At 45.6% G+C, this 13,867-nt stretch overlaps 1 pseudogene; it reads right to left on the minus strand.

Moving 5' to 3' along the window:
* LOC115386760 (protein sidekick-2-like) overlaps positions 1 to 3,337 on the minus strand; it is a 47,974-nt pseudogene extending 44,637 nt beyond the window's left edge.
* Positions 3,338 to 13,867: the final 10,530 nt, after the last annotated feature.

Below are 13,867 nucleotides of genomic sequence, written 5' to 3' on the forward strand. Positions count from 1 at the left end.
AAAAAAAAAAACCCAGCCAAGCAGACAGACACGAGAACGTGGGGGGAAAACAGGCGTTAAAGACATACAAGGAGTGTGATTTGGAAGTCAGTCTGCCGCCACATTTCACCTGGGGCTGTGCAAGCCACTGGCTGGTCTTTGGCATGAGACACATTGCAATGAAAACAAGCGTTTAGTCCAAATTCCAGCAGCTGTTCGCTCTCTGGAGAAGTAAACATGTTTAATTAACTGCATTTCACCCAGCAGGGAGATACATATGTTTTAAATATACAGTGTGCACAATTACGGCGCGGCAGCTGAGAAGTGGCGCTTCTGAAGTGATCAAAATGCTTCAAGTTCTGGAAAAAAAAAAATGCAACGATTTCATCATGTATAGATTGCGTGATTGGCGTTTAATGTGAAACCAGGGTCCTGTGGCCGGTGCAGCATGTCAGTGAACATTCAGGACGACTTTATCGACATGTAAAAGTGATTCAGCTGCTCTGTTATCTGTGGCGGAGCGTGGTAGGAGTGGGTGCAGACCAACAGGTTTGGCATCATTCATGGTAGGAGGCAGGGGGATGCCTTTGATTCTATTAAAACTGTATTATATTTCTCCTGATGGAGTTGTGTAATCTTGTACATATTGATTTTTCTATCTTTCCATGGCTGTGTTTGCGTGTGTGTGTGTTAGTGTGTCACTGATGTGGATGAGTTATGATCTGGTGCCTGCATTAGAGCAGGCAGTTTTAATCACACAAGGATTCAGAGTGTTTTAAACAAATGCTTTTTTTTTTTTTTTTTTTTTTGTAAGCATGGCGGATTATCATAAGATTTAAAGATTTGGAAATGGCTGACAGCTGTCAAACTGCATAATAACGTACGTCCAGAAAATTATAGCAGCTGCCGGTTGGCAGAATGTCAATGCTGCTATCTAGATTAAAGCTCAACAGACAGGAACATGAGAATCAGTGAAAACACACACACACACAACAAGATGCACATAGAAACAGTCACTGTGAGGAGGTATGAAGTGGTACAAAGACCGCTAAGAGGGTAAGAAAGACAAAACCTCACATCTATTTACTTGGTGTTTCAAAGAGGGCTCTAAATGAGTCTTAAAATGGCTTGCTGAGAGCAGCCTGTAGAAAGGTTCCCCCTGTGGATCTATCATGTATCCTCTTATGCACTGGAGCAGCCAGCTGTATTAAACGCAGCAGGAGCCTCGCTGGGAACCTGCTGAAAAACAACATGTCACCTCCGGTTCCCCGGGGAAACTCGTGTGCCTGTGCGTCGCCTAATTTATGACACCCTCAGAGGTCCTCCCCTCTCGGGGAGCGACTGCAGCACCTCCAACTTTTAACGTGCAGGCGGCGGCGGCGCCGCGCCGCCAGTCATTTGCAAACAAGGATTTCCCCCGTGAGGACCGGATCCGCTTCCTACTTCAGGGGAACAAGACCTCTCCGAACGCCGAGAGGACCCCCTGCAAACAGTGCAATTGCGTCTCGACTAAAGGAGCGAGAGCGTGGACCGTGCTCCATAGAGAAGGCCCCTCTCGACTGAAAGAGCAGGAGCGAATCTCTCACCAATGCTAATGCACAGCCGGGGAACATTTAAGGGGCCAGAATACCAACTGCAAGGATAAGAACGAGGTCTGTTTGGAGAGGAAAGGTGAAGCCCTGTGAAGTAGCCGGGAAGCGCTCAACAGATCCTCACACACTCCAGGCATGTTAGCTTGAGAAAAGGATGCTAATAACAGCTAGAGGAACTGTGCCCTGCATAATAAGAGACGCCTGAGACTCTTCTCAGATAAGGTTGGGAGCACTTTAGAGCAATGCGACCTGTTCAAAGACAAACAAGCAAAGGGATTATGCCGCTTTTAGCACTTTGGTGCACCGAGCGTCGCGATTATAAGATGGGGGAGTGCATAGGAAAGCCACTTCAAATACGAATCAACTTCCAATACAAGACATTTCTGTTCTCTGGGAAATAGAGGAGTAAATGTTTCGAGGATTTGTACATCAAACATGTGCCTGTCTTGCTTTGTAGGCTGTGCTTACCCCTCTGTAATGAAAAGCACACAGGCTTTGTCCTCTATCAACTTACCTTCAGCTATTTTTATGTGATTGTTTGATTGTTGTTGGTGTTTTTGTTTGTTTGCTTTTCACTTTCCCGGGTGTGAATATGGAAACAAGATGGTTTTACCTGCCATCCCTTTCTGCCATCGTCACACATTCACTGTATATTTTATCACGTCCTGTCATCAAAACCCAACAGCTTCAAATCCAACCATGTGTCACATTCAGGCTATTCCACTCACAAGAGAAGAAACACTTAAACGTGATGCATTCATTACAGTCAAACTGCATAACAGGAGTGTCGGATATGAAAGTGGACGTTAGGGAAATGCTGTGCAGCGTTCAAACAAGGCCCCTGTTTTACTGTCCTCCAGTTATATTCACACAAGTTAATGATGGATTATTATGATGGCCTGCAGGCAGGAGGGGCAGCTCAATCTACTGCTGCAGTCCAACAATTTCTTCTCGGGCTTCCAGGGCGGCTGGACCTCCGACAGGTCACAAGAAGCAGCAAAGCCACTAATCCAACATTTCAAAAGGGCTGATAGCTCTAAAACAGGCAGTTAAACATGGGAATTAAGACAATTTAACAGAGGTGAAGCAGCAGGAATAGGAGGGGTTTTATTATTACTATTTTCCATAGGATGGTTTTTGAATGGCTGAGGTATTCTAAGATGCTCACAAGGAGAGAGAGGGAGGAAAAAAATCCCTTGAAACAACTAACACCTGGCAGAGAGCTGAGTGCTCTGAAGAGGCAGGTCGTTTTCCTTGAACAGTCAAGTGGCCTTGTGGTGAGAGCAGGGATTGTGGAGGAGATGAAACCGTTATTGTTTAAGGCAATAAGAAGATGGACCGATTTCGTCTCACTTAGAAAACATCACGTTTCACACTCACTGAGAATCTTGCCTCAAGTTTGTTTTTTGAACAAAATTTTTTTGAGATCATAATTTCTTTTCTGTCTAAATTTTTTTGTCTAATCTTACAAATATGTATTTTTTTAAAAAAAAAAAACCCTCCACAGCTCATACTTTAGTTGGGGTGGAAGAACTGAGGAGCGCGTCCTACCTTGAGCCCGCGCGCTGAGGATCCGAGTCGCCCACAGGAGCGCCCAGCAGGACACCCACACCTGTCCGGCTCCCCGCGCGCTCCGCCGCGCCGCCGCCGGCACCGTCGAGCCCCCGGTGCGGATCCTCCACGCTGGGAACATGTTGCTCGGTGGCCGCGCGCACTCCCGGGGAAAGAGTCCTGACTGCTGCTGGTCCTGCGCGTCAGACTGCGCTCCTCACTGTTGATGGAGGGGCGGGGGGCGGCGGCGGAGGGGGGGGGGGGGGGGGGGGACTGGAGGGGGGAGGAAGGGGGTGAGAGAGAGAGAGAGAGAGAGAGAGAGAGAGAGAGAGAGCGTGGAGAGTCACAGACGAGCGACACGCGCGCAGACGGGCGCGCGGTTGCGGAGTGTGTGTGTGTGTGTGTGTGTGGGGAGCCCGTGGACTTGTCCCGCGCGCGCGAGGCGGAGTCAGTCCAATTGAATTTGCTCGGCTGTCAAGTGTGCGAGAGTATTGACATCATCTTCTTACTGCTCCCCATCATCTCTGGACGGATCGCAGACAGAGAGGAGGGGGAGAGAAAGAAGAAAAAAGAAAAATAAAAGAGGGGGGGGGGGGGGACCAGACATTGACTCTCCAAGTTAACGCACAGCTCGCGAGTGGACAGCCTGGCCAAAGAGGGACAGCACGAGGCTCGGGATCAAGTCCAGTTGACCTGATTCAGTTTGAGATGATTCCGACTTATGTATTTCAGTTGAGAGAAACTCTCTCCTCGGTGCAGCAGTTCTCCAGGCGTCCTGGATCCGGGTGAAAACGCTCCCCTCCTCCTGAAACACTCTCGAGCTGTCCTCAAGCTTCACCATTCCATGTTACCTCTCGCTACACATCCATGTATTTTCTGAATTGACCATCAGAGGTTCGAGCGGCGCGCGCGACCTGATGAGCCGAGCGGTGCCAAGCCGCCACGTGCTCTGTACGCTACTGCCACCACGCGGCGCAGAGCGGGAGGGGAAATCTGTTTGGACAGCATGATTGATTGTTGACATATTAAAACCGAGAGCCTGGATTACAAAATTACCTGATGACAACTAAATCTTTCCAAATAGCTGTGTTTTGGTCTCTTCTTTTGAAGTGTTTACTAATGCGGATGAAATATTAACTGGGTCACAGTAAGAAAGTGTTTGGTGAAAGTATTTTTCTCTCTGCGTTGGAGGCTGATTCTGTGGTGGGGTCAGGAAGCAGAAGCAGCCAAAACCCTCACATAGAACAGGAGCTTTCGAAATAACCTGCTCTCCAGCAATTTAATGCGATTCAGGAATTGCACCGAGATCAAGTAGGAGTCTGTTTGTGCCTGTAAATGCTCACCCGGGCAGAATGATTTCCTTATCGCCAGACAAAGGATTAAAGGCAAGTTTGAGTACGCACAAATGGCGGGCACTTCTGAAAACAAAAGGAAGGTACATTTGAGTTGAGATAGCAGCTTTGTTGTCCCCGGTCTTTTTGAACTCGCTGAAAAATGCATGCAGGACATGGTAAGCTTCAAAGACCTGTCACAATACATTTGTATGTGCTCCATTAGATTCTGTGAGTTTTGAAGACCAGCGGTTATATTGACTAAAAGGGAACATCCAAGCTTCCCTGAGCCAAGAAAAGCCTGCCGCTGCTTTTCAAAGAGCCTGGTTGAAGTGTAAACAGAGGTGCTACTCTCTGTCTGTGGGATACTGCCTCACCTCAGTCCCTTTTATGCTGTGCTTTTATAGTTTCGCACTGAATCTGTTCCCCTGTCCTTTCACTCTGCAAATGCTAACTCCTCCTTTTCCCCTATGCCTCACAACGTCTCATTGCAACCGGGGGCTCATTTGGTGTCATCTATTGCTACCTCCCTTTTTTTATTTTTTCCCCTTTCCCTCCTCACCCCGTGCACCAACCCCCTCCCGATAATGATGTGCTGATTATGAGGCTCTTAGGCCAGCAGATTGCTCTCCAGTCTCATTCGCATGCAGTGGAAAATTGCCGCTGCCTCGGAGCCCCCACCCTGCTGTGCGTATCAGGCAGGTTGACATTAGCAAGCTGCTGGGAACAGTGCTCAGGCACGAGGGCAGGTGCTCCGTCTCCGTCTCCATAACCACACAGGAAACAGAGGCTGCCTGATGCTGCAAGCCACGCTGGGGGGGGCACCACAGGCGGGTGTCAAACAATAAGGTTTTGTGTTGCTGACATTTATAACTACACATGCCGAGAATAGCTATTTGTATCAGCCGCTGACACACGATGTACGTTGTTGCACAAAACATAGAAAACAAACTTATTTCATCATCTCAGCTGCTTTTTTAAGTCATTAATTAGCACGGGGAATTATGGTGTCACACGTGAGCTCCTGTGAGGTCTTCATTGTCTGAATTATTTTGAATTCAAAAAGCTAATTTACTTAAGTGACGTTGACTGACACCCTTTAAAAAGAGGTTAAAAAATCTTGCATAATAAAAAGCATTCATTGGACAATTGTTTTGACTGATGAAGTCTTTTTCTTAACAAGTCGTTTAGTGTTAATTTCTTTTAGCATCACAATGAATGTGTGTGTAAATTTCCTTTTATATTCAAATCATGACTTAAGATAGAGTAACTTTTACCAAACTGAAGGTACTAATTTAATTTGTGCAAACAAATTTGTACAAATCCCTTTAAAAAATCGGAGTAATTGGGTGTTTTCAAACAACCAGATGCAGTTTGGGTTCACTGGCAGACCAGGCAGGCTACAGTAGTTCACCATCTGAGGCACTGTAACTATAATACACTCTCATATAGCACCCCAAACTGAATAGCTGCTTATTTTGGTCAGGGAGAAGGGGGGAGGGCAGCCCGGCCTGTTGAAAGCCGGTCTCTTTCTATCAGCTCGCTTGATTTGAAATGACCTGATTGAAATGAGCTTCTTCTAAGATTGGCCCCGCGCTGCCTCACTTATGCATGCAGGAATGACAGTGCCCAGGGAAACAAAGTGACCATGAAATACCAGGCGTCGCATCTGCGGGTACAAACGCCGAAGTTATCATAGTCCATCTGTTTCAAATGGGAAAACAGACTTGCTGTTTGCTTCGGCTTTGTTCTTCAGTCCCTGTGTGTGTCTGCAGATGTAGCCGCTGCTGCCGTTTGACACACATGTTGCAGCGCGGATGTGTTTTCTCCTGGAAGAATAAAATCCAATGTTTTCTCTCAAGTGCCAGCAAACTGTATACACACACACGGCGTTGTTGCATCAGTGTTGACACCTCATAGAGAGGATCTGATTCCTCCCCGGTAACAGATCATCCGCAGCTCTTTCCTTCAGACAGCGGTAAAAGTGCAAATTGAAACATGAAAAATACAGCCATAGTTCCTGGCTGCTAGATGTACAGCTGTATCTGTGCAAAGACATCAGAGGATACATCACGTTTACCGTCACACCCTTGCATCTGGCTTTTGTATCTTTGTATATTTTCTGGACTCAGCAGATAAAGTAGGATTTTACCAAGAATGAAGTTTGGAGAGGATTCGACTTCTGAATAGGAGTAGTTAAGCTGACGCCGGGGAAAAGGTGTTCCTCCAACCACAGATTTTCCTGCTCATGTCTAGATGCATGCGGTCGGTTCTTCTGAGTTTGTGTGCTGTTGAAAAACAATAGTTGCCCCCACCTCACAATAATATCACAATTTTTTTTTACTATTATTACCCAAGGGACAACTCACTTAAGAATATTGCCCTGAATCACTGGCATAATTGGTTTCCTCCAGTCTCACTTTGATGTAAATAACATTAGCAATTTTCCACTCATTTTGCATTGATCCTCCGCTGCAGAATTCTGCCCCAAGAAGTCGCTGGAAATTGAATGTCTCTAACTGGAGATGTGAAGCATACGTTTCATTGAAGTTGTCAGAGAAACCACAGTACCTGAGAGATAAAAATAATACCGGGATTGAATCTGTCTCTTGCCAGGGGAAATTTCCATCCAGCAAAAACACCAACAGTAACGGGCAGAGGGAATGGTATACCTGCGCATGCATGTGTCGAGCCGTTCCAAGTCGACTTCGGCTGCAGAAATCGGAGACACTTTGTCCCTGTTTGCTTTGAGAACACATTTTCATAAATGTGTTTGCGAGAATAAATGTGGCTCAACTTGAGTGATTGTTGTGACATGTTTTATGTTCAGTCGCCTTTTGCTTTGTCACTCTGCAACCTTCACCACGCTGATTTGGAAATTCATTGTTTTAGCTGCCTTTCCACTTTTATAAGTCCTTGTGTGCGGTGCACAGCTGATAGTCTTTTGATTTCTCTGTTCGCCGGCTCGCTCTGCTGCCAAAATCTGAACAGTTGATAATGAGAGAGCTTAGAGGTGCAAATAAAAACATTACCTTCATTACCCGTGGCCATTGTGAGATATGGAGCGAGCGTGAAGGGGGAAGTTCGCAGGTCTGCACACACAGTGAAATAATCGATGTTAAGCACACGGCTCTGCAGAGTTTCTTACGAGATAAATCGAATTATCTAATCAATGATAATACCAGCGTCTGTCTCTTTGCATAAGAAGAGCTAGTTCATGAATTGCAAACAGGTGGTAAGCGAGCTGAGATGTATCGGGGAGAAGCACTCGAAAGTATATCCCTGATAAATTTAGATCAGTGGCTGATAAAGGTCACAGTTGTCATCTTCATATTCAGCTGTTGGATGGTAATTAAAGCAGCTTTTAACACACAGAGGAAAATAATGCTGCTTCTCTTTGGTTCTCCTCTCCTGCCTTTGGGCTGATCGCATCACGCTGCTAAATCCTTGAGCCCTTAAACCCTGCTATGGTATATCACGGCATTATAAGATACCTTGGGCACACTACAGATTAGGTGGGATGAATAGAGATATAGGAGCCAGAGGTCTGTTACGATTTCACGCTGGTTTCAGCACGTGAAATTCCTCCCCCGTAGCACCGAAAGTCTGTGTGCACAGCACTGGAGCCGCATACCTGTTCAGCCCAATCCAAGCAGAGAATAATCCATGTTTTGGTTTTAATAACAGCATGATAAGGCCCCCTCGGTGGGTTTTGGCGCCTCTTCCCAGGCGCTTCGTTATTGCCCGGCGTTGCTTCGGGTTGTCCGTAAGCGATGCAGGAGGCAGAGTGGCAACATCCCCCCAGAGTTAAACTGAGTGTGAAGATTTGGAAACCTAATGATTTGTAAAAACCCACACTCGTATATTCCACAGTAAGCATGGGAAGAATTTTAAAAATACATAAACAAGGTGTCTGACCCAGCTGTGCCGATCCCACTGAGAAGGAAGCTGCATTTTCAACACAGTGAGTTATGGAGTTGAGTGTTTGTAATCAGATCAGTGGTTTTGAATTATTGCGCGGTACAGACGCCATTACGCCGTATTAGTTTGGCTAAACTTTAGCCAATTGAATTGCTGAAGTCGCTTTCCTGCGACGGAGTGATTTATGTCCGTTTCGGGAGTTCTGGCCGTGGCGTGATGTAAATGAGTGCTGTCGTGCTCCCGTGTGGGTCGGGCATTTGTTTTTGTGCAGAAGGTACAAGACGAGGTGTGTAGTAAAATTAGGATTCAGTCCAAATCCTCTGCAGCGTCTTTTTTTTTTTTTTTTTTTTTTTTTGTTATTGTCAACAAAAATCACAATGCAAATGAGACGACTATAAAATAGGTAGTGACTCATCTTTTTTCAGACAGCGCAGCAAGTTAGTGCATATGCCGGTATGGCTAAGCTCGACTCCGTCAGATAAATCTACACTCAGAGTGACTAACATAAATCACTATTTAGACATCGGCATAAAAGATAATGCGGCACGCCGCTCTGACGAAGAGGACTCTCACAGATGTCTTGCGAAGAACTCGTGCCGACTGTCATTAAGAAATTATTCCCAATAGAGAGAAACTAAAACATGATCAACGTGATCCTGTCCTGTAAATGAGGCTTGAAAAAAAAAAAAAAAAAAACCCTGCTCCTTTACTTTTTTATAAGTGTAATTGGCCACGCGAGATTAGATGACCCGTTAAGAGTTTACTGACAGCGTTGGTGGGATTTGCCATAAACTGACATATTGATTTTCATAAAGCAACTATAAAGTGGACTGTAAAGTACATCCGACCATAACCCAGTCATAACGGCGGCGACGCGCATGAGATTTGATGGAGCTGTTCGGGCTGAAGGTCTATATTCTTCATGCAATTCCTCGTTCTCGATATGCAGCCCACGTCCCGGACTGTTTAACACCTGAGTGTTAAAGCCTCACAAGGTTAACAAAGCAAGTCATCATTTTCATTAGAGAGAGCCACTTCAGCCAATCATCACAGCTATCCTCAAGTAATTATGTCAAAAGCATAATTGGTGTCCTTGTGACGTCAAGACCCCGCGTTTGAATTGGACAGCTGCTGTAACTCCACACACACACACACACACACACACACACACACACACACACACACACACACACACACACACACACACACACACACACACACACTCATGTTAGAGGTCATTTCGATCATTAAGGGTGCGGAGCCAAACCTTTCACTAGTACTGAACATGACGGCTGTATAAATCTGATCCAGCGCCAATGGGTAATCATGTCCTTTAAGTCCATTAAACATTAAGCGCCGAGGAGGTTTGTGCTTGTCTTTGGGATAGACTGAGTGTATTCCAGGTTCACATGTATTTGCCCCTCAGGCAGTGAGACAGGAGAGTCAGATATTATCTCCCAGTGATGCAATAGCCTCCATCACTCCATACAATCATCCAAACCTCCAGGAAGAACGCCTGTGGGCCTCAACAGCCTCAGTAGTCTACAATCGAGTCCTTATCGGCTCCCAAAGCAAAGCTTTTATGTTTCAGCTTGGGGTTTACAACTGTCAGGGGATCACAGTCAAATACGACTGAAACAGCTTTATATCCACACTGTTTCTGACGTTCTCCTTTCCTGTAATACACACACACACACACACACACACACACACACACACACACACACACACACACACACACATACACACACGCTCACAACATGCAATAAAGTAATAATTCATCTAAGATCGACTAGTCATCAGTAAGCATCACATATAGTCAGTTGTTGCAAATTAATGTGAAGAAGGGAAAATTGTTTCAAAGCAGATGAGAGGATGGGTGTAATTCTATTAAAGAGGAGCGAGAACGACAACATAATGACCTAGAAATATTTAAAAGTCATTTATTTTCCCTGAGCACTTGTACCAGGGAGTGCGAGTACAATCTGAAAATGTTCACATTTATTGAGCGGGTTTTCACAGTCTTATGGCGATTACCACTGAAAAACAAGTGCAATGCAAAAAGGCTTTTCTGCGCCTCTCAGCATGCATGTTTCCACGGACTCCCACTCAGGCCCCTTTTTATACAAGGACGACATGCTGGAAATGGCATTGTTTTCCTTTTTTTTTTTTTTTTTCCCTTCCAGAAAAGTGACACTTGAACACAACATTGCTGTACACACAGGAACTTGATGAACTTTAAAGAACAAAGCTGCAGGTTGGATGCCAGGTTATGAGTTGTTGATGTGGTTTCTGTAAATCGACATATTGACATATGGGCGCAGATACTCATGCTTTGCTCCAGCGACACTGCAGCCATGTGTTGAGTTGTGGGTCTGAGGGTTTCGTCGAACTCCACCCACACACCCTCACACCTTTCCCCGGTGAAGTAGTGAATCAGAAAAAAAGCCTGCTTTGCTTCTATTGAAATAATGAGGGTGCTCCATTGGCCAGACTGAACCCTGTTCAGGGATCCTTTTAGACTCACAACAATGAAATCTGATGGAACTTCTCAAGCTGACAAAAATGTAGTTCAGAAATGTTATAAAAAAAGAAAAAAAATGGCTGAATCTCGGTGCTGTGAGGCTCTACATTGTCCGCTGGATCTTCGTGTCACATCACAGTCATCCTCCCGGGGCGTATATACACATCTACTGCGGCTAAAGAAAACCTCACTCCTTCCTCCACCTCCTCTGATCTTTTAGGTTAAGAGAGCATCCAGTGATGAAGACACTTCGTTGGCTCCCGGCCGGCTGGAGTTCCAGCCCCGGCAGCCATAACAGCCCACCACGTCTCCAGGAACTCTCAGAAGGTGAAAGCAGTGGACAAATGCCAACGAGCTACTCCTGGAGCTCTCTCCAGCCAAGACAGGCATGACTAACTGTGGCAGCGGCTGACCCCGATTGAGAGTAGCCTGCTTTTTTTTTTCTTTTTGTTTGTGCTCACAGATGGTGGTGGTGGTGGTGGTGGTGGTGGTGGGGGGGGGGGGGGGTCATGAGGAAGTGGATGAATAGAGGTACAGGTCAGCGGCAGACTAATAGAAAGTGAAGACTGACATCATGAGTGGGGTTCGGGCTGAATTTGGATGTGGATGCATGCCCCGAGGCCAGGAACTGGCTGTCCTGCGTGGTTGTGTGTGTCGCCTCCTGACCGTCCGCTCTGAGCAGATGTGGCTGCGTACACACCGCAGCCAAAGAGCCCTGCTTATGCTTTTTGTCACCAATGTGCGATTTTACAGCAAATGTCTTAAGCTTTTCTGAATTCAGGTGAGTAAAGCCGGCCTCCCCTCTGTGCTTCAGACCATTCAGGGCGTTCATGTTCGGGGTACTGATTCCTCCTACAGGGCAAATGACCTTTTTTTTTTTTTTTTTTTTTTTTTTAGAAGTTGTGAGAGCAAAGAGAACCAGGTTCACAAAGCATCTCTGTTACCAATTTTGCCCTAATTCTGGTGCAAAGAGGTGTTTAATAATTCTGCTCTCCTGCTGATTTGTATCACAGGTGCTCTTTGAAAACTCAGAGGAAAAAAAACACACTTTAAACTCCAAAGGATCAGTTTGGATTTGCCCGGCACGCCTGCATAAATCTATGTTCTTTAATGACAGCCATCTACGGCGAACAGTCTCGAAGTTGCAGGCTGCAAGCTGAATTCACAGAAGGACACTTGCCTTTGTTCGAACTGTACCTTTATTTGTTGCTCAGAAAACCAACTGATTCAGGCACTGCTGGAAAATCTTTTAGTGTGTTTTTTTTTTTCCTTTCTGTTTTTTTTTTTCTCTTCAAGGACAGACCCACTGTTGTTCCTCTGACAAGCTTTACTGTTCCATTTCTTCCCTTTTGTGAACAACGCTCTTTCTTCTGCCGAATTGTGAATCCGCAGTCTGACCTATTCTTTTCCCCACCCATCACAGCTACTAGTGCTACTGCAAGGGCGAGACTCCGAGCTACCGAAGAAATGCCCACATTATCAGACATAGTATGACAGTGGATGGTGGAAAGCGAACAGGAAGTTGAATGGAAAGAGTTTTTTTTTCTTCCGCGGATAAGATCGGCAGGTTCATTCAGGTCCAGGATGGGTCATCACTTTGCTTTTAGATCCCCACCTGGCAGGAGAGAAAAGGAGGACAAACGAGACATCTCCGCGTCGCGACACGAGCTATATTTTCTTTTCTTTTATTCTCTCCTTCAGCGTGGACCAGTTTCTGTCTCATCCGTTCACCAGTTCATCTCCACCTCTGTGTTGTTCCAATTTCCTGTTTCCTCCCCCCCCCCCCCCCAACCCCCGTCTCCAATTTTCTCTCACATTCTCTGTTAAAATGTCAAGTAGCAGCTGCCAGTGCCTTGCCATCGCGGTCCGCGCTCATAAATCTGTGCTAATTCTCCACCTCTCTTCCATGGTGTATAAATCTTCGCGCTCACAAGAGCACTGGTCTCCTCTGATGGATGGGCCGGCCGAAGCGCTGGATGCCAGGCGAGCTGCGGTCGTCCACACAAACACACACGGCGAGGTGGGAAAGTTCTCATTTAGCTGAACCTTCCTAAATAACTCCATCAGCCCCTTCTGGCATTAGATTTCCTAATTATTTTTGGTTAGATCTTGACGACACGTGAAAATAGCAATATATAGGGTGCGGATCATGAGATAAATGGATAAATAATCAAGCCAATAACAAAACATTGTTTTGTGTTTTTAGTAGAATTTGCGTGCAAGAAATCCATTCCAGTGTGGAAGTGAACTGAGAACGTGCCAATAATACACTTTCATAAGATTCATCAGTCAACATATGCGGAGCCAGTGTCGCACAGATTTTTCTGCTGGATTTCTATTGTTTGCAAGTAGCTATTTGTTGTAGCAGCAGTCACACTGTGCAGCGCAGCAAGACGGCGGAGGATTATCTCGTGCTGGTTTATGTTCCAAGGCAGTCACAAAAGGCCGTCCACAAACCTGTCTAATTGTAAGGCGTAATCCTGCCATTCTAAACCCACAGAAAAAAAAAAAAAAAAAAAAAACCCAACATAAGGATTTCTCATCTTTCATCTTGGACAGGTCAGACTCGAACGTACACTTTGCTTAATATGAAACGGGGAGAATCAGAGAGGCTGCAAAGGAAAAGTGGTAAAAAACCAAGAGGAAGGCTGTTCTCAGAAAACATGACAAGACGCCAGGGCTCAAAGTGAACCAGCAAACATGAGGGAATCGACAAGACGAGAGACGAGAGCAGCGGGACGTCTGGAACACGGAGGAACAATGTGGGACTCAGACGCTGTGAAGACGGAAAATCAAATACGGAAAAAAAAAAGACATATAGGTTTTAGATTCAGGATTATGAAAAATATTTAATTAATTCAATTACAAAAACAATTGCATCAGAACTGAGACACATGAAATAGTCGCCATGTTACATGAGTCAGAACGCCACTTGGTGGTAATTTCTACTCTGTCACTCCGTGCAATTG

This window comes from Salarias fasciatus, chromosome 4 (assembly GCF_902148845.1).
Source record: "Salarias fasciatus chromosome 4, fSalaFa1.1, whole genome shotgun sequence".
Lineage (NCBI taxonomy): Eukaryota > Metazoa > Chordata > Actinopteri > Blenniiformes > Blenniidae > Salarias > Salarias fasciatus.